Source organism: Tursiops truncatus, chromosome 5 (assembly GCF_011762595.2).
Source record: "Tursiops truncatus isolate mTurTru1 chromosome 5, mTurTru1.mat.Y, whole genome shotgun sequence".
NCBI classification, from domain to species: Eukaryota; Metazoa; Chordata; class Mammalia; order Artiodactyla; family Delphinidae; genus Tursiops; species Tursiops truncatus.
Window position 1 is genome coordinate 20,327,114 of NC_047038.1, and position 26,377 is coordinate 20,353,490.

General features: G+C 41.5%; 1 protein-coding gene across 1 annotated transcript in view; it reads left to right on the forward strand.

Annotated features, from left to right (window-relative positions):
* The first annotated feature begins 10,017 nt into the window (after positions 1 to 10,017).
* NDNF (neuron derived neurotrophic factor) overlaps positions 10,018 to 26,377 on the forward strand; it is a 45,234-nt gene continuing 28,874 nt past the window's right edge. The window contains exon 1 of the mRNA XM_033856724.2: positions 10,018 to 10,594. The gene's annotated coding sequence lies outside the window, so the exon portion shown is untranslated. The remainder of the gene's footprint in view (positions 10,595 to 26,377) is intronic.

Sequence of the window (26,377 nt, forward strand, 5' to 3'; positions counted from 1 at the left end):
GTTCATTCCCCACATTTGTAAGGGACTACCTTGAATCGATTCCAAAAGGGGGCCAAGAGGGTGTCATAGCCAATAGCACTGCCTGGGTTCAAATTTCTTCTTGGCAAGAAACAGGACAAGTTCTGACAGCCTCAGTAGCCTCATCTCTAAAATGGGCATCATAACAATACCTACTGATGCTGGCTCTTGTGGGGACTAGTGAGCAGTAACAGTAGAGGTGTGTAGAAACCACCTAACGACAGGGATTAGACGGACAAAAGGTTAATGCGGGGATGCCTTTTTCTTTTTTTTTCCAGTAATTGACGTCTAGGGTTAACAAGTTCCTTGTAATGGAAACTGGTTGAATCAAAGGTATATATACTCATGTCTGCTTTTTATGAGCTGCACATGTGAAGATTTTTAAAAATTATGTTAGCCCGCCTAGCCACACTGTTTTTCATGGACAAGCCAGTTTGTCAAGTACCATTAGGGAAGCATCCATACTGTGTCAACTGGATGGAGTTTCAATGGTTTTCAAGTAAAAGACTCAGGCAGCTAAATCAGGTTGGACTATTCCACTTCCCTCTGGTTTAATCTTCCAGACTCGTGACCTGAGAAGTTTGTGGCTGGAATTGATGAATTCGTACACTTTGTGAAAACAGTGTGTGTGATTAAATTTGCTCTTAGAGAGTGCCAAGGAGCCACCAACTCAAATTCTGTGGTCAAATCTTTTTTTTATTATTGTCTATTAACATGACAGAACCAAAAAGAGAAATGAATATGTGAAAACAGTTGATAGAGAGGTTCCAAGTAATATACCTGGACAGCCTGGGGAGCTGGTTAAGAGCAGAGGATCTGGGGTCAGACAGAATGAGGTTCAGGTCACTTGTGTCCCTAAACCTCAGTTTACTCATCAGTGAAATGTGGAAAATAATGTTTTTCAGTCTTTGTTTTAAGGAATAAACTAGATAAAAATTTGTAAAGGGAGGAGTATTCGATATAGCACATTTTATAAACCTGAAATTGCTCATTTTGGTCATCCTAATGCCCAGGTTCTCGATGATTCCATTCATTTCATTTTTTTCACTTACAAATGGCCTTCTGATTAGGCAGGGGCAAATGTATTATGTGTTTTCAGGCAAGTTGAAGCCAGGGAATAAGAATGGGCAGTTATTTAGTGCCTATTTATATATCCGGCACTTTACATATTCAAAACTGTTTAATTCTGACACTAAAATTCCTCTCAGGGAAATTTTATTATTCCCATTTTACAGATGATAAAACAGAGCTTGAGAGAGATTAAACAACTTTCCAAGTCACACAGTCTCCAAGTCGTTAAGGGGCAACGTAGGAAACTGTACGCAAGACCTCTGATTCAGAAGCCTGTGTTCCTTCCACTCTATCGATGCCATTCAGTTTCAAAACATTAAAAAAATAACTGGGCTTTGTGACCACATAGAGGGGTGGGAGGGAGACGCTAGAGGGAGGGGATATGGGGATGTATGTATACATATAGCTGATTCACTTCGTCATACAGCAGAAACTAACACAACATTGTAAACCAATTATACTCCAATAAAGATGTTAAAAAAAAAAGAAGAAAATAGAGGGCTCTGGAGAAAAATCAAAGAAAATAAAAGCTGATTATTTGATATAAATATAATTGATAAATCTAAAAAAAATAAAATAAAATAACCGGGCTTTGTGTCTGAGTGGCCTTAAGGTGGTATGACATCACTGGCATGTAGCTATCAGGCGCTTGGGCCAATCTTCCTACGTGAAAGAATTTTCTTTTTAACTGTGTCTAAACAAGCCATGCGAGGTAGAAAATAAAGCAATTTTTAAATTATCCCAAATTATAAGAACATATTAATCACACAATCCTGGACTCACTGTTATATCTAAGAATACCTCCCCACCCCTATTCCTTTCAGCCCTTTTTCTGCCCCGGACTGGCCTAGTGTTTTCGCGTCTCTTTTTGCGGGTGTGCACGTATCATCAGTACCCTCACTACGGTGCTGCTAGTTTGTCTTGCATGGTCTGCTCTTTCTACATAATTGACACAGTGCAGGCTACTGAAAATGGCAATCCATGTCGATTTGGTCAACCAGCCTGGATCAAAGTACAGTGGTGGAATACCACAGGCTGAGACTCAATGTCACCAGTGGATTCCTTCTTCTAGAACATAGGATGCACTCAGGAAATGTTTTTCTGGACTGACATTAAAAAATACTTTAGTGTTTCTATCACATAACTGATAAAGTGTAGTATATCAACTAGAAAAATTGTTCACAGGAAATGCAATGAACGAGCAGATATATACAGTGGACCCTTGAACAACACGAGCTTGAACTGTGCAGGTCCACTTATACGTGGATTGTGGATTTTTTTTAATAAATACTACAGCGCCACATGAACCTAGCTTGGTTGAATCAACAGATGAGGAATCACGGATATGAAAGGCCGACTATGGGACCTGAGCATCGGAGGATTTCAATATTCACAGCGGGTCCTGGAACCAATCCCCCAAGGATACCAAGGAAGACTGCACTTTGAAGTGAAACAATAGGGGATTTTATGTAAGAAGAGCCTATTTATTATAATCAAAAGAATGCCTCTTTTACAAACCAGGAGTGTCCTTGTTAAGTGTGGCAAACAATGCTTGCTTTAATGTTTTATTTGTTTAGGTTATACTCCTTGCCAAGAGGAATGAAGCCCAAACCTCACCTTATAACGTGGTCACTCCAATCTACCCAACCTACGTATCCGATTTCTTTTTCTATATTAATTCCATGAATTCCATTATCAAACCCATCCCAGCTAAACTAGTCTATTTTCTGCCTCTTAATGCATCTTGGTATTTCCTTCCTCTGAACCTCTTCCAATGACACTTCTGTGGCTTTGATGTTCTCAGTCTCCTCTCCCTTAATTCAAACTTTTCCCAATGGTGAAAAAGTTACGTCCTGCAATTTTTACTACTCCCTTGGAACTATCACTTGGTGTCTGATGTTGGGACCAATATTTGAAAGCCAACTGACTTGTTGCTATTGTGCTATATGCTCTCTGAGGGCAGGGGTGACATCTGTCTTTTTAATAATACATCCTCAGGATCAGTCAGGCAATAGGCACTCAATAAATATTTACTGAATGTCTAAAGGAAGGAAAGAAAATATGTCTGAACTCATCTTACAGACTTTTCCTGGGCAAACACTATGCTTTAGATTTTTTTTTTATCTCTTTAGCATTGAGTTCAGTGCCTTGAACAAGGTAACAATAAAAACATTCTTTTTTGATGCACTAAGTTAATCTTTGGAAAGCCACGCAAAATTGCGTTTGAGGTTTCTAATAAAATTTTTAATCTTTTTTTTAATCCAGTGTTTCTTTTGTAAGATAATGGTAATTCTGATTTAAATTAAATGTATTTAAATGTACTATAATGGTTTTAAAATATCCCATTCTAGTTCTCACACAAACTAAAACTCAAGAAAAATATGTTGATCTTATCTATACCTTTAAAATTAAGGTAATTTCCTATAGTAGTGGGTTTCTTGGTAACACTTTCTGAATATGTCATAGACTATGCTGTTCCCTCTTGCTTCAAACCCTCATTGACTCCACTCCGCCATCCTTTAACCCAAGATGACTGACACATTCTCTGGGTCTCTATTTTTCAGATGCTACTTTTCCCAAGAATCTTCCCCTGACACTCCACTCCAATTTCTCATGGATTTGCACAGCACCTCACTACTCACTTATTACATTACATGGTAATTACCTAACTCTCCACTAGACTAGATTCCTGAGAGCAAGTGCCCTGCTTATCCTTTTCTTCCCAGCAGCTAGCATAGTGCCAGAAATATAGTAGGTGCTCAACAAGTATTTATTAAGTGAATAAATGCCCTCATGAAGAATGAGGGGTAACTCAGGCTTAAGGTTTCCACTTAACATTGGTTCTGTGTGTAAGAGTCATCAAATCAGAGGTAATCATTAATTTTGAAGGGAATTTAGAGTCCTACTTCAAGAATTGTGTAACAGCCTCTGCCATGGAGAGGGTGGAGTAGGGAAGGGATTGAAAACTGAGCCAACAAACAAAAGAATGCCTGAAACTGATTCAGTAGAATGCCCAGGCATGGCGTGATACTGTTTTATCCAAACTTGTATTTGTATGATGGTTTCCACCAGTTCTTTTGTTCCAGTCCCCAGTGTAGAAATGTCCACTACAACACTCTATAGAGTTAAGTATATGTATAGAAGGGTCTATGTATATTTGTGTAAAATAAGAAATATGTTGGACAAATAAATGCATGTGAGGTGTTGGCCAATCATTAGGCAGAACACTATGATAAGGCTTTGATGATCTTTCCATCTATTTTCATGATTAGGCCTGTTCTATAAGGCAGTGGTTCTCAAGAACCACTAAGAATCACTGAGGATCTTAGAATCGTTGAGGATCCCAAGCAGTTTTTGTTTATATGGATTATTTCTATCAGTATTCAACATATTAGGAATTAAAACAGAAAATTTTTTAAATTTATTTTAAAATAACTATAGCATATCTACTATGTTAGCATAAATTGCATCATGTTTTTCTGAAAATAACATATATTTTCCAAAGAAAATAATCTAGTAAGAAAAGTGGCATTGTTTTATATTTTTTGCAAGTCTCTTTAATGTTCGGCTTAGTAGAAGACAGCTGGATTCTCCTATCGTTTCTGTATTCAATCTGTTGCGATATGCTGTTTTGTTTGAAGCAAATGAGGAATATCTGGTTTCACACAGATATGTAGTTGGAAAATGAAATAACAGTTTAATAACGTTTTCAAATAATTCTGGATATTTTTCTTTGGTGCTATACGAAAACTCAACAAGTGGTAGTTTCTTAAACTTTATAATTGCAATACGGAATGTGAAACGACATCAGTTAACGTTTCATACTCTTATATTAAAATTCATTGGTCTGGGCTTCCCTCGTGGCGCAGTGGTTGAGAGTCCGATGCAGGGGACACGGGTTCATGCCCCGGTCCGGGAGGATCCCACATGCCGCGGAGCGGCCAGGCCCATGAGCCATGGCCGCTGAGCCTGCGCGTCCGGAGCCTGTGCTCCGCAACGGGAGAGGCCACAGCAGTGAGAGGCCCGCGAACCGCAAAAAAAAAAAAAAAAAAATTCATTGGTCTGTCTTGGGCTTTGAATGGATCTGTAACTAATGCATGATTTTAGAACATCACACATTATTGGTCATTTGGAAAATACTGGTGCACTGCATAAGCAGACTTCCAAATATCAAGACATTTCATTGTACAATATCAAAAAACCACATTAATTAAAAAGGCCACAATCCTATTAGAAAAGAGTTTATGTTTATGAGCCTGTCAAGCTCATGGTAGCAGATACAAGTTTTCTAATTTCTATATTTTTTTTTCCTTGAAAGCTCAAATTTTTCATTGAAAATAAATACTGCCAGTTGTTTACCTTGAAGTGACAGGCTCACTTAATTTGTTTTGAAAAAAAGTGTCTGCCAAACATCAACTGTGAATAACCATAGCTTGTCTGTCAGTTGTTCTTTCAAGGAAAAATATGTTTCATGAAAAAAAACAACAACTAGTTTAGCTCACAACTCAATTACACAAGGGTCTTAATTCAGGACAAACACTGTATGCGGCAGAAAAGCTTTATGTGTGTCTCTCACTTTGCTATACAGAATATTAAAAAGACAAAGTCAAGGGTTAAAATTTAATGAAATGAATAATTTCTACTGCATCAAAGGCATTCTTAGGAGAAACTGACATTTGTAGCAGTGGAGACGACAGTAACTACTAGTACGGTTTGGTGCCACTGCCTTGATTCATGCTAAGATGTTAGCAGTTTTACCCGCTATTGCTTTTGTACTATTGATATTAGCGCAAATGTCAACACAGTAAAAAAGGCAAATTACCATCTTCGAGCTAATATGATAGTACCTTGGCCTTACAGATCTCCCTGAAAGGGTCTCATGCCCCACCCCTCCACGGTTCTGGGGACCACACTCTGAGGACTGCTGCCTTAAGACAAGGGCTTGAACTAGGACTTCTCTTAAATAGACTTAAATTACACTCTTAAGTTTATAATAGTCTTGGACTTTTAATTTTTTCCCAATTGACTGAATATTTATGAATTTCATAGTTTAAAGGTAAATTGAGGGCTTCCATGGTGGCACAGTGGTTAAGAATCTGCCTGCCAATGCAGGAGACATGGGTTTGAGCCCTCCAGGAAGATCCCACATGCCGTGGAGCAATTAAGCCCGTGCGCCACAACTACTGAGCCTGCACTCTAGAGCCCACGAGCCACAACTACTGAGCCCACGTGCCTAGAGCCTGTGCTCTACAACAAGAGAAGCCGCTGCAATGAGAAGCCCGCACACCGCAACGAAGAGGAGTCCCCACATGCTGCAACTAAAGAAAGCCCACGTGCAGCAACACCCAATGCAGCCAGAAATAAATAAATAAATTTATTTTAAAAAAGTAAGTTGAAATATAAGTAATCAAATATCTGCCAAACACTTGAATACAGTATAGTACCTAATCCTCACAAAACATCTGTATGTCAGCTATAATTTGTTCCATTTCTATATTGGAAAAAAACAACACTGAAGCTCAGTGAGATTAACCTATTTGTCCCACAGCAAATAATTCTCAGGGTTTAGAATTAAATGCAAGTCTGTCTGACTAAATAACGCATGTTCTAACTGATATGGTACATCTCCCAAGTCTCTCAAAACACACTGAGGATCCGTACATGTATAAATATAAATACCCACAATGCCATTGGCTTTACCAATGACACATTTTTTGAGAAGACAGCTATATTGATATATGCAAATCCTGATGTTCAAAATTAGGAATATTTGGGGGAACTTTCATAAAAATACCTTTCGGGGCTTCCCTGGTGGCGCAGTGGTTGAGAGTCCGCCTGCCGATGCAGGGGACACGGGTTCGTGCCCCGGTCTGGGAGGATCCCACATGCCGCGGAGCGGCTGGGCCCGTGAGCCATGGCCGCTGAGCCTGCGCGTCCGGAGCCTATGCTCCGCAACGGGAGAGGCCACAACAGTGAGAGGCCCGCATACCGCAAAAAAAAAAAACAAAAAAAACCTTTCACAGAGTTTTTATAGAACTTTCCCCATAGACTCCTCAGTCTGTCATTAATTGGCTGATTTAATAAGTCACTTTAACATCTTTTGGACTCAGTTTCTCCCCAATGGCAATTTTAAATCACTATCTTAATGCCTGGTTTATCTGAACTCCCATCAACACTGTGAGATTCACCAGGGAGATACTGGTGCCACCACTGCACTGAGGCGGGAACAGATCCTCAGAGAACTTCATAGACTATTCTGCCTTTCTCTCTCCACCTGCTTTCGCCTCAGCACTGTGCAATTAAGACCAGGTATATCAAATCAGGAAAACAAACAGAAGTACAACTACAAAAATGCTTTTCTCATCATCTCTCTCCTTCCCTTCAGGGCCAAAGTACCAGGGACATGAGCTATGTTCTCTGTCCCCATGATCTCACCTTCTCTACCTGCTATTATCCGGATCCATTACACACATACAACAGAAACTACAATTGCTTAGGTCAAGATCACTGAGACATTCTGAAAAGAGTAGCAGTTGCTTTTTAGCCCGGTTGTATTGTTCACCCTGCCGCCTTCCACCTTGGTCACCAGTCCTTTCCTTCCTCGGCTTCATCAATGCCGCTCCCTCCTTGGTCTCCTCTTCCCTCTCTGGTCTCCATCTGTTTCTTTCAAAGGCTCCTCTTTCCCCATCCAGCCCTAGAACACTGGTGTTCTGCCCTGTTCCATCCTAGGTCTTCTCTCCCTGGCTGCCTTCCCCCTGTCCCTGGCTTCAGGAAATATCTGAATGCTGATAATTCCTGATGGATCCTGCAGCTTGGATCTTCTCTCCTAGGAACTTTGCTTGTCTGGCTGCTTACAAGGTACTGCACTCAGGTGTCCCAAATGCACCCCCTACTCAACAAATTTAAGACAGAACTCATCCCATTCCTCCTAAAATTCCTCCTCTCTATACATTGTTTCTCTTGACAAATGGCACAGTCCCCTGCCTGCTTGCCCCAGCCAGAAATCTGGGAGGCAGTCTAGACTCTCCTCCTCTGCATTACCCTCCATGTGCAATCAACCACTAGGTCCTGCTTTACTATTTCCTAAATATCTCTAGAGCTGTCCCGATCTTCCAACTGGTACTTTCACTGCCCTAGTTAGGGCCTACTTTTTCCTCTGGAAATAACCTCTTCACTGTTATCTATTTGTCTTCCACCATGATTCCAGAGGTAACTTTCCAAAACTCGTATGTGATGACATTTGAAAACCTTAAACTCTGTCCTTGCTTAAAACCCTTAATAGTTTCCCAACCACGTACCACCTCCAGAAAGTTCTGGCTCTCTGGGCCTGTAGTGTGTGGTGTGGCCTGGCCTTGCTTGCTTCAGCGGCAATTCAGCCACATCTAACTTCTCCCAGTTCCCAGGACACACGGTGTACTTTGACACTTTTCTAACCTTTTCACTTGCTTCTCTCTGTTTGTGGAAGTCCTTTCCTCCCCCATCCTTGTTTGCCTGGCATTCTCTTCCTCATGCTTCGGAACTCTACACTAAAATCTCTACCAAGAGTAACTTCTAAAGGGGAATTAGCTGCTTCCCTTTCCATGCTCCTACAGGAACAGGTACAAACACATATTATAGCGCTAATCACATTTTCATTGATGCCTCTGTCTCCCCACAAGGCTATAAACTTCTTAAAGGCCCAGCACTATGTCTTACCTTGAAATCTTGGCACCGAGACATGTATGGTACACAGCAGGTGCTTAATAAATGTTTGCTAATGAGTTCTCCAATGACCTGTTTGGGGCCATACCTCAGAAGTGCAGAAGCCACTCTTCCAGAACTTCTGAGCAAAGATCCAGAGATCCCTTTTTCCTACCTCATTGTCTCATCTGCTAAAAACGTTTGCACAGTGATCTCAACGTCGCTTTTAGCGCTTAAAAATTCTAAGGCTTTTATAAAGCGATTTTGTGGAGTAAATCGGTTTCATAAATCCACCTACTGCAGTGTTCTCATCCAGGAGCCACAAAACTTAAGGAGCTGCATTGGGCTGCCCTCTGTGACCAGGTATTTAACAAGAATATTACCTCGGTAAGGTTGATTTTCATCTTGTCTTCATTTTTCTGTGGCAACGAGAAGCGGGCAAGTATTTTTCCTTCTTTCATTCCTGACACTATATCTTAATAAACTATATGTTCTGAGAACTTAAAGTGCAAGGGTCTACAAACCAGGTTAGCCGAAAACTAGGTTCGAAGTTGCCAAAGTGAGGTCACTAAATCACTTAGTCCCGCCCCGCCCCCCCCCCCGCCCCCCCCGCCCTCCCGCAGCCCTTTCCTGCGCCCAGGCCAGGTTGCAAATTAGGTAACTTCTTATCATAATTACCTAGTCAGCCTTAATGGCTTCACACACTCCGCTCAGTCTCTCTGGTCCTGCAGGGCCGCTTTTCAATTGTTAAAACAGCTGCTGAGTTTCAAACCCGAGGAGGCTCGGAGTGCGCAGAGGGGGAAGCGCTCCCCGGCTGAAGGCTGTGGTAGGCAGGCGGCCGGGTGAAAAGTGGGACAGGAATGCACAGTTTGCACACTCTGCTTCCGCCTCCAACCTCTCCATTTAGTTCGTCTCCCCACCCCGCCCTCAAATCAACCCGAGTTCCCCCTTATTGTGCACCCAGGTCTCCCAGACAGGGCGATGGTCCCGTTATGCGTCTCTCTTGGTTTCGTAGCTTTGAGGGGGTCTCGGTGGGCCTCCCTCTGCTTCCCCGCGGCTGTCTGGGAGGTACGGAGGGGAGTACGCCCCCCGCGACGCCGCCCGCGAGGGTCCGTTTGGGAGGGGGGGGAGGGTGTGTGTGTGCGTGTGTGTGTACGCGCGCGCGCGCGGTGGCGCGCAGCGGGAGGGAGGGAGGAACGGAGCGGGAGGCAGCGGGCAGAGAGGGAGGGGGCGGGCGGGCAGCGGTGGGGCGGGAGGGGAGCGGCTCCGGGCTTCAGCAGTGACACTCGGGAGAGATCACACACTCCCAGCTCCGAGCCGCGAGAGAGCGGAGCGAACCGAGCCGCTCACACGCCGCCGCCCCGTGCGCCCAGCTCTCCCCGCGCGGCGCTCCAGCCTGGAGCCGGTGCCCAGAGCGGCCGCCCGTGGAGCCCGCGCCGGCTCCCCTCTCAGCTGCAGCATCCTCCCGCCGCCCGGCCCCCGCACTCTCCCTGCCTTTTAAAAGGACCTTCCGCCTCTCCCTCGCTCTGCCCCGGGATCCCCCCAGTTCTGCGCTTCTCTCTGCGCCACTTCGCAGCAACTTCGGCGGCCGCGCGCCACCAGCCCTCGCCCGCCTTTGAAGTTTGCAGCGCCGGCCGCAAAGTTGGGACACTTCGGCCCATTTCATTTTTCTCCTTTATCCGCTTCCTCCTCCACCCACCTCCCCCAAGTCCCTTTGGTTCCTGAGTACTGGTGCTTAGCATCTTGGCCGGAGCCGGGGACGTGGCCCCATCACACTTCGGGAAGGGATATTTCCTCTTCCCCGCAGGAAAACATTTTTTGTAAGGTAAGTTGCGAGAGAAAAACCCCCGACGTCCGACGCCTTAGCCCGCCACCCGAGACCTGGCGCAAGAAGCGTTCGCACCCGAGGGCTCGTCTGGGATGGGGGTGGAGGCGCGCGTCTCCTCACTTGGTGGGGCCCCGCTAGGTTCTCGGTCACAGCAGGGCGAGGGCGCCGGCTCCCGAGGAGCCGAGGGCGTGAGGGGCGTGGAGCAGGTCTCCCTCAGTTCTCCAGGCTGGCTTCGTGGCTGGGCGGCCCCAGCGGTGCTGGGAGGAGACGCAGAGAATGCATAGGCCGGGGGCACGGGGTCCGGTGCCCAGGGGGCGGCGGAGTCCGGGGAGCCGCCCCCGAGCCCTTATCCCCGACTCGGCCTGGACACTTTCTTTGCCCGCCCGCCGGGAGGGCTGCTGCCTCCCTCCCCTGGTTCATGCCCTCCGTCGGCCGCTGGAGAAAGCCTGCGGGGCTGGTGGGGTCTTGCAGGGCGCGTCTGCGTGTGAGGCGAAAAGCGAGAAGTCAGGACAGCGCGCGGGGCTCGCCCGCCGGCTGGGTGGCGCAGGTTCCTGGCGGGCGGTCCGGAGCCGCGCAGCCCCCGGGGGCGTTGGGATCTCGCCGGCCTCGCCCGGCGGACCCCCCACCGCTCTGGCTCCTCGTTTGCCCTCTGCGTGGTAGGCGAGCATCGTTAGAGAAACTTCCTGGAGCTCAGCGGGGTGGCCTGGGACCTGATCCTACTTTTACCGGGAAAGCAGAGCGGCCACCGAGGGGACGCTCCTTCCCGCCCCAACTGGAGCGACAGGGCATCCGGCCGTAGCACCGTCTATGAGAGAGTCTGGCGCTGCCTTCAGGACTGCAGGCGGGCAGCTCCGACCCTCAGGAATCCGAACGATTGGCTCTAGGTCCCAGCTGTTCTCTTGGGGCACTTCGCAAACTGCTGAATTTGGGGTGCTGTTTCGTTTCCTCGTGCGCCCTTCCTACCCCTTCCTCGCTGCACACTCCCGGCCCCAGAGGTCGAGGCGGGAGAATTCCCCGCAGCCCCCAGACCCCGCTCCGCGCGGGTCGCCAAGGCCCCTGGAGCTCACCGCGGGCACCTCGGCGCTGCCGCTGAGCTGTCCTTCGGGTCAGGTCGCGGTTCCTCTCTCGGTCCCCTTCGGGGCGCTGTCCATCTCCTGCTCTGTAAAAGTAGTTCCCTGAAACCACCAAGACCTTGAGCGGGAAATGAACCTGAGAAAATGTTTCTGGGTTGGTTGGTTTGTGTGTTTTTAACCAAGTTCTTTTTAGCAACTTAGTTGGGTTGTAAATGTTTATTCCTCATCCCTCGATCCCGCTAAATCACGCAAAATACATATGTGTATATATTCATTTCATTGCTGATCGCTCCGAACACGCTACCCTCTCTTTCCCCCGCACCCCTCCTCCTCCTGCCTCGTTTCCTGAACCCTTTTTCTTTTCTGAAGGAGGGAATCTCCGCACCTCCTCCTCTCTTCCTCCCACCCGATCCCTGAGCGCCTGTGAGAACCAGGGGAGTTATCAATGGAAATAAATAGGACCCCGCTCCATTCTCCGCCCCCTTCAAACAAGTAAAATCCTCCCTGGGCTTGCAGAAGTAGAGATAAAACATCCCTCCCGAGGGAGCGGTTTTGAGGATTTGATGGGATTGAATTGTGTTATTATCCTGAAAGACGTGATGGATGGATGCGAGAGCAAATATGCGTGCAGAGCAGAGGGTACTGAGGGCGATCAGTATTTATTATTACTCATTATCGTTTATTAAGAGTGATAATAAGGCCGTAACCCTGGCTGAAGACTATGTTTATATTTGGTTTTAATTTTACGTCAGTCTCTTATTACAGTGGTTTCAGAAAGTGAAAACACCAAAAGGGTATTAATTCCTCACACTCATGCTGCACATGGAATTAATCAATGTCAAAAAGATACTGTCGTTTTACCAAAGTTTTAACCCATGAACTTTATAAGGTTGCAGTCTTATAAATGTCCTCATTTGCCTCAATCTGTCTCCTTAAAGTTCAAAAAACTTGGCAACATAATTAATTATGGTCCCAATTCCCATTTTCAATCTAAACCTATATTCAGGATTATATTAAACTATCCCATCATTTATCCTTTAAAAGTGACTCTGATGAGTTTAAATTCTTGGATGGGGAGCTGGGAATGAGGGCCCCAGAAGTTAGAGAAATTAATACTATTTCAGATTTCTTTCAAAAATCCTTCACTAATTCCTTAAAAAAAAAAAAGAAAAGAAATTACAAGTTTTTTTCTCTGCACAGTTCTTAACTTCAGCAAATCTACTTAATCTTTACCACACACTGGGAACATAACAGCTTGCAGCTCTGTCTGTATCATTGTTTTCATTTTTATGTCAGGCTGTTTTATTCATTAACCTGTATGTCGAAGTCACAGGCTCAGCGTGACAGTAACACTCTGTTTTAATTAGTAGCTATCATAAAAAAAGAAGCTAGAACTCTGTAATGGGCCTAAATTGGTATGAATTATGTGTGGTTTAAATTACGCATTTATTTCAGCAGAAATGAAACCATGAATATAAAACATCTTTTAATCACTTGCAGATACGGCTTTTATCTCTTTAAAATGTAGCAAAATATATAATTGAAAAATACCCTTGTAAGAATGAGGGAAGCCCCCGCCCTCAGTTTATTTGTCCTGGGTTTATTGAACATCCGTGTGGTGAAGTATGAATGTTAAAGAGTAAAGAATAATGGCATGCTGAGGGAACGCTACATTCGAAGTAGCCACAGTGGGTCAGTCTTCAGATAACTTAATGCAGCAACTTTTTCAGTCGGCTTCATGAGCCTGGTGATTCAGATTTTAGTTTCCTCACTTGGATTTACTGACCAGGCTCTCTGTGTGATAGTGGGGGAAATGTGTTGTAAAGCTCCGACAAATTATTTGAAATAAAGGGGGGAAAGGTAGAAATAAAGCATAAACTGTCTGTTATCTTCCTATGTTCATTTTTCTCTTCAGTCTATCTAGACGTCAGAATTTTTATTTTAAAACCGACTGTGTTTTTGTTGTCATTGTTAGGACAGAACTTATTTTGCATTTTGCTATGATGGATGAGTAGATATTGGAAATGGAATGGTTGTGCCTGAACTAACAGATAGTGTGGGAGTAGTGTGATTCCACATAATTTGCATTGATTGAAATTATTTTAATCCCTCTTCCTTAGTTTTCCCAATGATTATGTGGTTGATTCTAGTAACCAAGCAGGGTTCTCTGACACTTACTTGTTCGTTGTCTTCTTGTCAGGCGTTGCTTTGGGCACCAGCGCATCCGTAGTAGCAGCCTTGTATTAATGAAACCTGCCAGGGTCAGTTGCCATCAGCCATTCACCAGAAAGAAGGCATTTCCTATGATCTGTACTGGGTCAAAGGCAAGCGTAACCTGCAAGAATCATTCAGAGTATTCATTTGACCTTGAAATGATATCGAATACCTCTAAATATTTATTTTGGAACGATTATTCTGAAGAATGTAATTTACTCTTCCCCATTGGTACACAATCATTTAGCAGAAGCAATAGCTTTAAAAGTTACAGTTGAATAGTCAGTCACACCAAGTCTGTGCCTTGAAGACTTTTAAAATTAAAGTCCTCCAGTATTTAAATACCCCATTTAAAAATACTTTGCAATTTAAGTCCTGAATTTAGGCTAAATTCTGCTTTATTTTCCCACTGTATTACAATGCAAATTGACACCTAGGATACACAGTTATGTTTCCACATTGTCAATTTCTACCTAGGAAGAAAAGTAAATACTGCTGTTGTTATTGTGGTTAAAGAAAAAAAAAGAGAATCGTATAGTATGACATGGGAAAACAGAATTGCTAATATTTTATTGAATTACACAGTGGTATATTGACCATAAATTCAATTATATTGCTGGGAAAACCAGCACCCTTTCAGTGTGAATCTGTGTGTGTTTGGTTGTGCGTACAGACTTATGTATCTATTGCCACTTCTGAGATGACACCTGAGATTTGCTGTTCTATATCCCACCAATGCCCAAACCAGTATAGGAAGCAGGTGGTTTCGTGGCTGCTTATTTCCTAAACACGCTTCTTAAACCCAAAGATGCTATATCTGCACCTTTCCCCTTCATTTTGGTATTTTACCAAAAACTGCAAACCAACAAATCCACACATTTTAGTCTTTTGAGGTATTTGGAACACGTGAAATATATAATTTTAATTCACCCCAAATAAAAAAGGCATTGCTTGCTTTGCATTTTAAAAAGTAAGAGTGAAGCATTTGATCAGTATGGAATAAAAGCAAACTAGCAATATGTTTCTGCAGACTTTTCCCTTTGGGATGAAGAATCAGATTTGACCACAGAACAGCTGGATATTGGGTCCTGTTACAATGTCAATTTTTTAAAGAACTCATCAAGCTAGAGTTGATTTAAAATTAACTTTAAAGTCTGCAGACCTCAAGTTTATAAGTATAGAAACTTCCAAAATTACATGTTATTACTCCTTCAATAAGTTCCGGATCCTTTGGAAACTGATTTATTTTAGTAAGTTGGTGAATAGTTTTTGGTTTTCATTTGTTAATTTTTTCCTGTAGCAAATTTGGACATGACATATATTTACTGTTTCATATATCTCTCTGAAGTACTTATTTTTAGTTTCACTTGTAAAAACTCTGAAATGAATCTTTTCTTTGAAAAAGAAAAATGTGACAGAATGCATATGGTTATCAAATATCTCTTTAAATTATTCTTTTGAAAGAATTTGCTGCCTTTTATATAGTTATGAGAAAAGAAAAAACATTTTTAGAAGTAACGGGGTTATATAAAGTTTGGAAGGAACACAACAAAAAACATGATTACACATGATTGAAAATCAGTTCATTTGAGTGGAACTCTTACACACTGCCTCTGCAGTGTGGAGATTTTATATATAATAACCAAATAACAAAAAAATCAAGTTATGCACTCGTGTCTGTTTTCTAGTTGGAATGATTTCACACAATAGCACAAGTAGGGGAGACCGACTGAAGTAAATGGTGACTACGTAAGATTTTTGTCTGTTAGTGTTTCTTCTCCCTAACATGAAATCAGGGTAAACGCCCTCTTCTTCCAGCTGTGTGATCAAAGAGCCTATATTCCACAATCTAAAGACATAGCCAAAAAATATGGGCTATATTCAAATGGGTGTTTTACCAACAACAAAAGATTATCATAAGTACATCTTGTTCGCTGAGGCATGTCCTTATATACACAGATCTAAGTAAAGTATAAGACTGAAATTTATCATTTTCTAAAATAATTAGTAAAAACTGAACCCATAATCAGAAAGATCTGTGAGGTGTGACACCTTTTTGAAATTACCATGATTATTTTTAAAGTTATAGAAACTATGAACAAGTGTTTATATGCAAAGATAGATAATACCATATCTAGACAGTTGACAAAATGATAAACATTGTGGTAGTTGCTTGGAGATATTATGTTTAAAAGGGAAAAATCTAATGTAAAAGGGCTTGATTTATTTAGGATTAATTTCTCCAATATAGGTGCCTCTTGGAGTATAGATGGTTACAATTTATAGCACATCGCCGTGAAAAGTAAACCCTAGCAATGCATGTGAACCTAGGAGATGGCTTTGATTACTCTCTTTTGTTCAGGTCATATGTACTCTAAGCCCATAGGCCTTGCCAAGTGTAACATTATGCATTTTATTCCAGTAATAAAATGTGTTTCTGATTAAATTATCAGTCATACCAAACACACACACATACACACACACGAACATAAATGTACTTGATCCTTCTTAGTTATCTTGTTTAAAATACATTTAAAGGTAAATAATAAATACTAGTATATCTATCATGATTTAAATCTAAATATTGTTCATATGTTGATAGCACTCAGTAAATGTTGTAATTTCATATTAGATTACAGCATTCACTAAAATTCACTGATATTATCAAAAGCTTCAAATAGAGATTGATTCAGAAGTAACTGGATCCTGTAATTGAAGAGATATTTGTTGCCAACAGTGGTGACAGAGATCAGAAACAGCAGTGCTGGCTAAAACACCTGGCCAGCTGAGAAGAGACAGCAATCACTTACCTCTTGGCCTCTCCAAGTCTCAGTTCTGGGGCTGATCCTTCAAAATTTGCTAAAATTGCTATGAGGGACTTCCCTGGCAGTCCAGTGGTTAAGACTTCGCCTTCCAATGCAGGGGGGTGCAGGTTCGTTCCCTACTGGGGGAGCTAAGATCCCACATGCCTCGCGGCCAAAAAACCAAAACAAAACAGAAGCAACATTGTAACAAATTCAATAAAGACTTTAAAAATGTTCCACATCAAAAAAATTCTTTAAAAAAATTGCTATGAAAATATATTACTTTTTAATGGAAAAATAAAACTGCCTCTTAAATAGGAGATGGAAATTTAACACTCTAACAATTGCAGTAGCAGGATTAGGTACTAGTAGATGAACCAACAGATGGGTCTCCTGAGAGATGGCCTAAGAGGTATTGGGACCCTGCCCCAAATGTCAGTATGGTCTCTCATGGTACTAAAACACCACCTAAAAAAAGATGATTTTTCATTTTTAAAGTAATTTTGTTTTTCAGTGTCCCCTATAAATATGAAAATATCCCCAAGATGGGAAACAGGGTAAGCTGCAATTGGCCAACATCTTCCAAAGATGTTAATGGCTAGATAAAGCCAGATTGAAATGAGGCTAGTTTTAGACAGAATTTTAGAGAGGAATGATGTATATCTTGGGCTGTCTTAGCCTCTCCTTCTGTAGACAACCTACCCTTAGTATGTACCTGTTCTATGGTCTCTTCCTCTGGTGATCGATTCTCAGTTTCCTATACTCTAGTATAAGTTATACTCAGGGCCAGCTTCATGGGCTGCAGTTAGGAGGAACCCCTGTGCTCAGTTGAGTAGTCTGCTGTTGTCATCTTGAAATTCTTAATTTATGAAAAAGAAATCTTGCATTGTGTCCCACAAATCATGGAAGTCACCTTCATTCTCCTTTGGTGTGAATTTAAGACAGAATCTTAATGTCAAGGAATTGGAAAGGACATTTGAGGTTATTTTTGCAAGGTTGGGTCCAGTGAATATTTGATTTAAAAACATGTCTTTAACTAAAATGAAAGAGACAGGATACTTCTTTAAACAATTGAGGTAAAGGTTTCCCATTGCCTCCAAAATTATACTGAGTAGTTATCCAGCTTCCAATAGTGTCAGTCTTGTAAAGCAAAATTCCCTAAAACAGAGTGTCCTTTTCCCCTCATTACAGAACACACGGTGTCTCATTATGATGAAAGGAGAAAATATCAGATGCTTTATTTATATTTACTTTTATGTATAAAGAAGGAAAATGTTTTGTTAATATTATTTTCAATATATCTATTGAAAAAGGCACTCTCAGCGTATCAGATGGTCATTGAACAATAAAAACAACATGGCAGAGGTGACAGCTTCTATGACGTAAAAAGACAAAGTAAAAATGACATTCTAATCAACTTTTACGGGAAGTCAGCCCTCGCCACAGATTAACTAGAAAAAAATTTTAAATATACAATTTCATCCACTATAATTAATTATGATACTTATTCCAGTATAGAATGCCTTAAGTTATTTTATGTAAATAAAATATATCTATATATTTTAATCAGAATTCTAAGAGATTTGGAGACAACCCATTACAGAGCCAGAGGTCTTGAAAGGAGGTGGACAGGTAGCTGGGAGAACCCTCAATTAAATTAGCCACCATTATCTTCAAGGGTATTCTTAGTTATTTGTACAAACATTTCATAAGTCCTCTGTTATCGATAATTAGATATTATACTCCATTATATTCTGAAATTTCAGTATTTTAAGAGTTAAAAAAAGTTATCTAACCTTCTTAATGCTCTCATAAAAATGTATATTGTGTTACCTTTTGAAATTTTTATTTGAAATTTTATTAGTTTTCAGTATGGTTAGTTATTAACTGTGTTAAAGTTGTTTCTGTGCTTTGGATTTCACAGAGTGAATGGAAAAGATTCTGTTTACTAATAATATTATAGCCCTTGACTGTTTACAAGGTGCTTCCGCATCCATCGTTTTCTTTCATCTTCACAGGAACTCAGTGAGGAAGTTATTATATCCTCTTTCTCCTGAGAAATCTGAGACTCAGTTTTGGATTAAAAGACTTACGGAAACACACACTTTTAAAATAAAGTGATGACTCTTTGATTTTAGAAGGAAAGTTGATAGAAATGTCTAAAATTTTTTAATTTAAATTAATTGGCAAATTAATTTGCAAGGACACAATTTGCTTAGAATTTTTTTAAATATAATGATTCAAAAATATCATTAATTTAGTCTAAATCCGCAAGACTTTAATCGTAAGCTTTTTATGTGCTACATATTTGTTTGTTTGTTTTGATATTAGTTAACTTATTACGGAATCTTTTAGGGGAAAATGATTACGTTTTCCAGTTTTAAATCATTATTTAAGGTCATGCCTAAACAACTTTTCTTTGAGAATAAACACATTCTAGTTGAAAATAACACAAAGGTCCAGCAAGGATAAATAGAAAAACAATGCCCCACACCTGTCCTTCTAGAAGGTTAAAGACTTTTTTTTTAATAAGGAGAATTTTTGAAAGTGAAATGGGGTATCGATTTCTGACTATATGTGTAAGTTCTGGTGTAAACCTGCCCCGCCTCCCCACAATCCCACCTCTGTTTGCACAGATTCTACCCCAATCACAAAAGGCAAAGTAGTTCATCACTTTGCTTTATTAAATCTACATATAGCCATGGAATCAATTCTTGAAGGCAAATCTCTTTTCCTTTCTTCAGCTCTCCTCTTATGGTCTCACTGACCAGCCATCCAACCCTGGGTGTTAAAATGCCCTAAGATACGCTATTGGTTGCGTCTGATGTGTATGTGTGTGTGTCTGTGTGTAAGTGTGTGTGTATAACAGACAAAGTCTTTAACATACTTTAGAGACAAGTTGTCTGGAAAAGGAAACAATAAAACATTTTCCTCAGAAAGTGGAGACTAATAAGAAAATTAGGGATTAAAATTGAGTTATAAGTGTATTAGAGACATATAACCTATGATTTTGACACATATTCCAAGTATATGTGGCAGGTATAGTACTGAAAAATCAATAAGCTACAGAATTCCTTTTAAAATTAGTAGTAATTAATAGTAATTCACACTACAGTTATTTTATTATTCCATTAATAATGTGACATTTTTGAGAGGTAAGAAGATTTCAAGTTAGTTCAGTGCTAAGATTTTTTTAAACAGTGATTTCCCAAAAACTTGGATGAAATTTTATTTTTCAATGGAATAATGAGAGCTATTATAGACATATATGATAAGATATTCCAAATATCCAAAAAGTTTAAAGCCCTTTAAAACACAGTGAGGAATAAGTAAGTTCAGACAATGAAAGTATTTATACACACCCCCATATTAACACTTCAGCCACCAGATTCAGTCTATAATTGAAAAAATGTCTCTACATTTAAAGTTTATTCACACTTACAAAGCAACGACCACAAAGAGGCAGTTTGGAAACATCTTTTCTCTTGGCAGGTTCTGTCTTGTAATGAGCACTGAACACTGTTGACCCCCAGCACTCACCAGCTGCAGCCTTTCCTCAATGTTTCCCTTAAAAAGTTTTTAATAAGAATAAAAGCCACACCTACCTATACATCTTACTTTTCGGGGAGGAAAGGAATGAAGTAATTGTGGGTCTGAATACCCATATTGGGTCAGTATTTTGTGATTAGTCATCTCGCTAATTGTTGCAGGCTTATATGTTTGTATTATTTCATCATAATTTGCCATAAACTCTTTATTAAAAGTGACTGTGAGATCAGTCCACATCGTCTGCCTTTTGACTGTCCTGTTCTTCAATCATCTCTTAATCCAGGAATGATAATGCAGAACATCGCAGGGACTGAGCCTAACTCTCTAATCTCAGCACATGCATCTTAAATCCTTTGCTGGATCTAGTGCCTAAAAAGCTGGCGCACACTCACCTTTGAATCAGTTTTAATCCAGCTTTGTTTTTATTAAACAGTACTGATGTCCTCAGATAAGGCATACCAAGGATAACAAAAAGAATATTAAGAGTTTCTACTGTCTGTGTGGTGGTTTTTAAAAACCCAACATCTTGGCCTTTCCTCCGTGTTTCTAGTCAGTCTCTTATTAAATAGGAACCTAACCTTTTACCTGATAGATTAGGTAAATAAAGGTAGAATAATCTGATGCTGAAACTCCTTCTCATATCTCATATCTTGTTTTAAGAGCGAGTCAAAACCTGTATCTTTTGCCATTGAATACAATTTTGCAACTAGTTGGGTAGCTGGATTATAGTATTTGTAAATAAATAGAGCCTTCTTTACTTTAAAAAGAGCATTCATGTCTACGATTTTTTAATCTTATAACAATCCTGGGAATAATTGTCTTCATTTTGTAGATGAGGAAACTGAGACTCAAAGAGATTGAGACTTGCTCAAAGAACGAAAGCCGATAATTATTTGGTCAGAACTTCTCCAACCCAGATCTTCTTACTCTCAGTCCAGTGATTGTTTTCTATTTTAAACAGAAATTTTGGCAGCCTTTTAACTGTCCCCAAACTTGAATAAATAAATTAATACATACATAAAAATTACATGACAGGGGGAGAATGGATAAGAATAAAGAACAAGCCAAAAATTAAATTCAAGTTTTTGTAAAAATATTCAATCCTGAATTGATAGGAACCCAAGTTGTGGGAATAGTCACCTGAGACACTGAGACAGGAGACAGGAGGGTGAGACAGAGAAAGACAGGAGAGAATCTCTAAATTACTAAATTGTCAGGAACCAGTGTCCTTGGAGAATATTACCTCATCTGTCCAAAGACATGGCTCTAAGGTTATAGTTTGTTTTTGGCCTTGGATTTTAAGGCCAAACAGTTTGAAAACTTTAACTTATTTCTTTTTACAAGAACAACATACTCGCATGCCCTCCTTTTTTCTGGAAATAAGAATAATCTAGGGTTAAACCATTTTGACTCTTTAAGGTCCCTGGTATATCTAGCTCACTCATCTCTCTTTCGATTACGTTATCGTGAGTACAGTTATTTCTAAATCGCTGTTTTGATCTTGTCCTGGGCTTTGGCACCGGAGACCCCTTTAAATCCTCTTTGGTAGCAGACAAGCTCTAATGCTGTCATATCAAAACAACTGCCAGGGGAGAGGAAGGAGTAAAGCTTTAGGACCATCAGATATTTGGGAAAATATGGGATTGGGTCCATGGAACCACACCCCTTCCTAGTCTATGATATTTATTATTCTATGGTAATAATAAATAATTTCTTCTTGATAGCATTTATTTACTAGGACTGTATTTGCCAACTCCAGTATGTATCACTATATGAACAAATTAGAAACTTTGGAATAACTTTGAACCTTCTCACAATTTCCCAAATGGTAAATGGTCCACTTGTCCATTATTGGGCTTTAAGATGAACCTAGACATATTCCCCAAAGGCAATAAACCTGCCTGTCATTCTTTTTTTTAATTTAAAGGAGGTAGAGAAAAGAGAAAGCTGTGAAATTGTGTGGATATAATAATAGTTCTCAAGGTAAGAGGAAGAGAGGATGTGGACAACCTCTATTTCACCCATGCTTCTCCCTAAATAGATGTTTAAAATGTTAAACTTTGGTAATGAATGAAAATTAGAAATCAGAAAGTTCAAACAATGAAAATCTTGGAGATGAAAATCATAGTGCTGATCTTACCGGATTAATAGGATTGGAAGAGTCAGAGCTACTCAAAGTACCGTCCCTGAAATATCAGCACCTGCATCTCCAGGGAGCTTGTTCGAAAGGATGAGTCTCAGGGCCCACCCCAGACCTTTGGAATCAGAGTCTGCATTTTACCAGGGAGGCTGGGTGATTTGTGTGCATAATAAGGTTTCAGAAGCACTAGTCTGTACCACTCCTATTCTCTGATCAGAATGTATCCCAACCAAACATATTTTACGTGTTTACAGAAGACAGAGGCCCTCCTGAGTAATGCACTATGTTATTCTTACCAGGACATTCTTGTGTTCTTAAGGGCAAAAGAAATGCATCCTTATACGAAGTCCCGGCACTGCCTAGCACACACCATCTGTCTGTGGCAGCCACACCAGCAGATGTCTGTGATGTCCACCTCAAAATATTAAAGATATTCTTCCCAACTTTTTAGGTTTCACACAGTAACTATTATAAGTTTAGTGCCCATAAAATTGTCAAAAGCATCCGTAACTTATTTCCTATTTAGCTTGTATTATCTCTTGTGAAGCAGATTCCATAAATCAGCAACAACAGTCAATTTTATTATTTTCATTTCCCTTTATTCGTTACACACTCATGAAACATCATGGGCATCTGCTAGGGGTTGGGTTCCGTGATCAGCATATCACTGTTGTAGAGAGAGAGCATGTGTCCTTGCCACCCTGGGGGGGGTGTCAAGAATACGTACAGAGAATTCAAAATGGTTTGCAATAGAAGTATGAGCGTGGAACAAAATGGTTTGCAATAGAAGTATGAGCGTGGAATTTAGTGCACAACTAAATTTCTCTGTGGCTGTAGATGCTGGCGTCTTGAAGAATGAGTGGGATTTTGCCACCAGAGAGGGGGCAGTGGTATCCTGGCAAAGGAGGTGGCAGCTCCTCCGCGAGCTGGGAATGTGAGCAGAGTGCGGGGAAGTTGTAGGAAGTGAGTTTGTAGAGTGAGGAGGGGCCTAAAGGACCTCGCATGCATGCCCTTCATTCTGTACTTCATGGGAAGCCTCTGACTTTTTTTAAGCAGAAGAGTGAAACAGATTCCATTTAGAAAGGGGACAGTACAGTGCTGTGCGGCACGATTGAGCAAAGATGCAGGAAATGAGTATGAGAACAGTCAGGGGAGATGCAGTAAGTGGACAATTTGAGGCGTTGGCCGTTTGGTTAGAGGAGACAGAGCAACTTTGAGAGAAGATGCAGCAGGGAGATCATAAGGACTTGATGGGTAACGGGACACGGGGATCAAAATATCAGATAACGTTGAGGTTCTAGTTTAGCTGCTGGCAGGACCGGGCTGCTGAGGTAATACTGATGTGCACTGATGTCAAGGTAGCCCTTCAGCAGCCTCACCAGGAGCTACTGTGCCCTTTCAGACAACAAACATGGAAACCAAGGCTCAGAGCAGTTCTGCTTACTTCATCTGCCCACAGTGGCAGTGGTACCCAGGGGTTTCGACAGAGGAAGGAACCCAGGTTCAGATTCGAGCCTGACTCCTGAGTCTGGCTTGGCGAGGCCAGCCTTGAGCCACTCCACACCGTTGAGTGTTGGGTGCCTGGGAAAGGAAGGAAGATGGGTCTGGAGCTAGCAATCAGCCTTGAGGGTTTGGCCAATAACCACCCCCAACTGCCTTGCACAGTTCAGAACATTTAGGGATTTTTCTGATGGGAGACATTTCTGATTACCTTCCTCTTCCTATAAGCTTCTTGAAAACAGTGTAATTAAGCAAATATTTATTTAGTGCCTATTTTATGCAAGAACTAAAAAAGTCTATGCAGGGGATATAAAGAGTAAAAAAGTAATCTTGGTCTACGGGGCACTTTCTTGAGTAAATTCATGTTATGTAAGCCTCGTGAAGAGCTTTTTTTTAGGGACAAGAAAAAATATAAAAATAGCTATAATTCAAGTGAGATAAAGTACAGAAGAATCAAAGTCTCTGGTTTCGCCGGAGGACTGTGATTCTGCCTTATCCGCCTCTGATGTCCCCAGGGAACTTACAATAGGCACTTAATAAACACTAGCTCATTTACTGACGGTGTACAGAGAGAGCTCAGATAACAGACCATCTAAGTAAACACCACCCGGCTGCAATCCTATTAAGAATCTCCCTGGGGAAAGTCAGGCAGCATCCTTCCTCTGTCAGAACACCTCCTCCTTTTTAAACTGCGCCTTCGCCCTTCAGTTTAATGGCTTTATCAGATAAATCCTTATTTTACTGAGTCCCAATGTCCTTCCCTATAATGCCGTGCCAACCACTGAGACTAGCTGGGCTAGCCAGAGGGCTTCAATCCCTCTTTTATCTGCTAAGGGGCCTTAACAATATTTGGTGTCACCCTTCCTAGCACACCCTGGGTTTAACATTGGCCAGTTGTCCCCCACCTGATGTGATTGTCACGGTCCTCAGTGCCTGTCTTCTGGTCCCCAAGGCTTGCCAGTGTGGAGGCAAAGCCTCTTGGGTGCTCAGGGTTGAAGTTAATGCACAGGTGAGGCAGATTCCCGGATGTGAAGCCCAGGAGATGAAGTAGGTCCTTCCCCTCTGTCTTCCTCAGTTTCCTCATCTGTAAAAGATCCCTTCTAGTCCCAACGTTCTGTGTCTCGCCATGGCTTATTTTCTCCATTCAAGTCCCTGCTGAAATGTCACTTCCTCAGAGAGGTCCTCCCTGACCACTCAGCCTAGAATCGCGCTGTCCCCCCAGCTTGCCCCTCTCTGTGGCTCCCCTCCAGCCTCGTCACCAGTTTCATTTTCGTCATGGTGCTACTGCTCTCTGGAATCAGTATGTGTGGTTATTTACTTATTCATCATCTCTCTCTTACCCGCCGAAGCGTAAGCTTTGCAAGCATGAGAACCTCATGCACACATCTTGTTCACTACTGTATTTCTAGATATCAAGCGGTGCCTGGTACAGAGTAAGTGCCCCAAACTGTTTGTTGGATCAGCCAATGAGATCTGCATTTCCATCATGCTTGCTGTCCTAAAAAAACTTTCTGTTCTCATTGCCTTGTGGATGAGTACCGCTTTTTATTACATCACTAGAAGCTCTGTTATAAAACATTTCTTTGATCAAAACTTATGGAAGATGCAGCCCATGTGTTCAGCAGACATAGCTGGCAGAACTACCAAAGCAAGTTTTTTTCTTTTTAATTTATTTATTTTATTTATTTATATTTGGCTACGTTGGGTCTTTGTTGCTGCGCGTGGGCTTTCTCTAGTTGCGGCGAGCGGGGGCTACTCTTCGTTGCGGTGCGCGGGCTTCTCATTGCCGTGGCTTCTCTTGTTGCGGAGCACAGGCTCTAGGTGGGCGGGATTCAGTAGTTGTGGCACATGGGCTCAGTAGTTGTGGCTCATGGACTCTAGAGTGCAGGCTCAGTAGTTGTGGCACACAGGCTTAGTTGCTCCGCAGCATGTGGGATCTTTCCGGACCAGGGCTCTAACCCGTGTCCCCTGCATTGGCAGGTGGATTCTTAACCACTCTGCCACCAGGGAAGCCCCCAAAGCAAGTTTTAAAACCAGGTTTGTCCTGAGAACAGGACTATCTTTGAACTTGAATAATTTAAGTACCTGATTTTGTTAGTAGGGTAAATAGAACTAAAAAAGCCTTTTAGATTTTGAAGTTCCTTTGAGAAGGTAGTACGTCTGCCCTGAGATAGATGGAAAGGACATAAATAGTCAGGGTTGTTGCTGATGGATGAGTGATGAGCTTGATCACTTTTTAGAATCTTTTGTTCCTGCTACAGTATTTTGCTTTTGTCTTTTAGTTTTATCCTTGGTGTCACTAACACACAAAACCAGTAATGGTCTCATTTCAGAAGATGTAGTGATTATTCAGTTTGGCCCATCGGTCAATCAATATTTAGTGAACACTTAATTTGTGTATTACAAAATATCTGAAATGATTGCTAATTTTTCTCCCTTAGACTCTTATCTTTCAGAGCCTGGCGTCTGTCCTAATGACCCTGCCGAGGTCACATCTTTG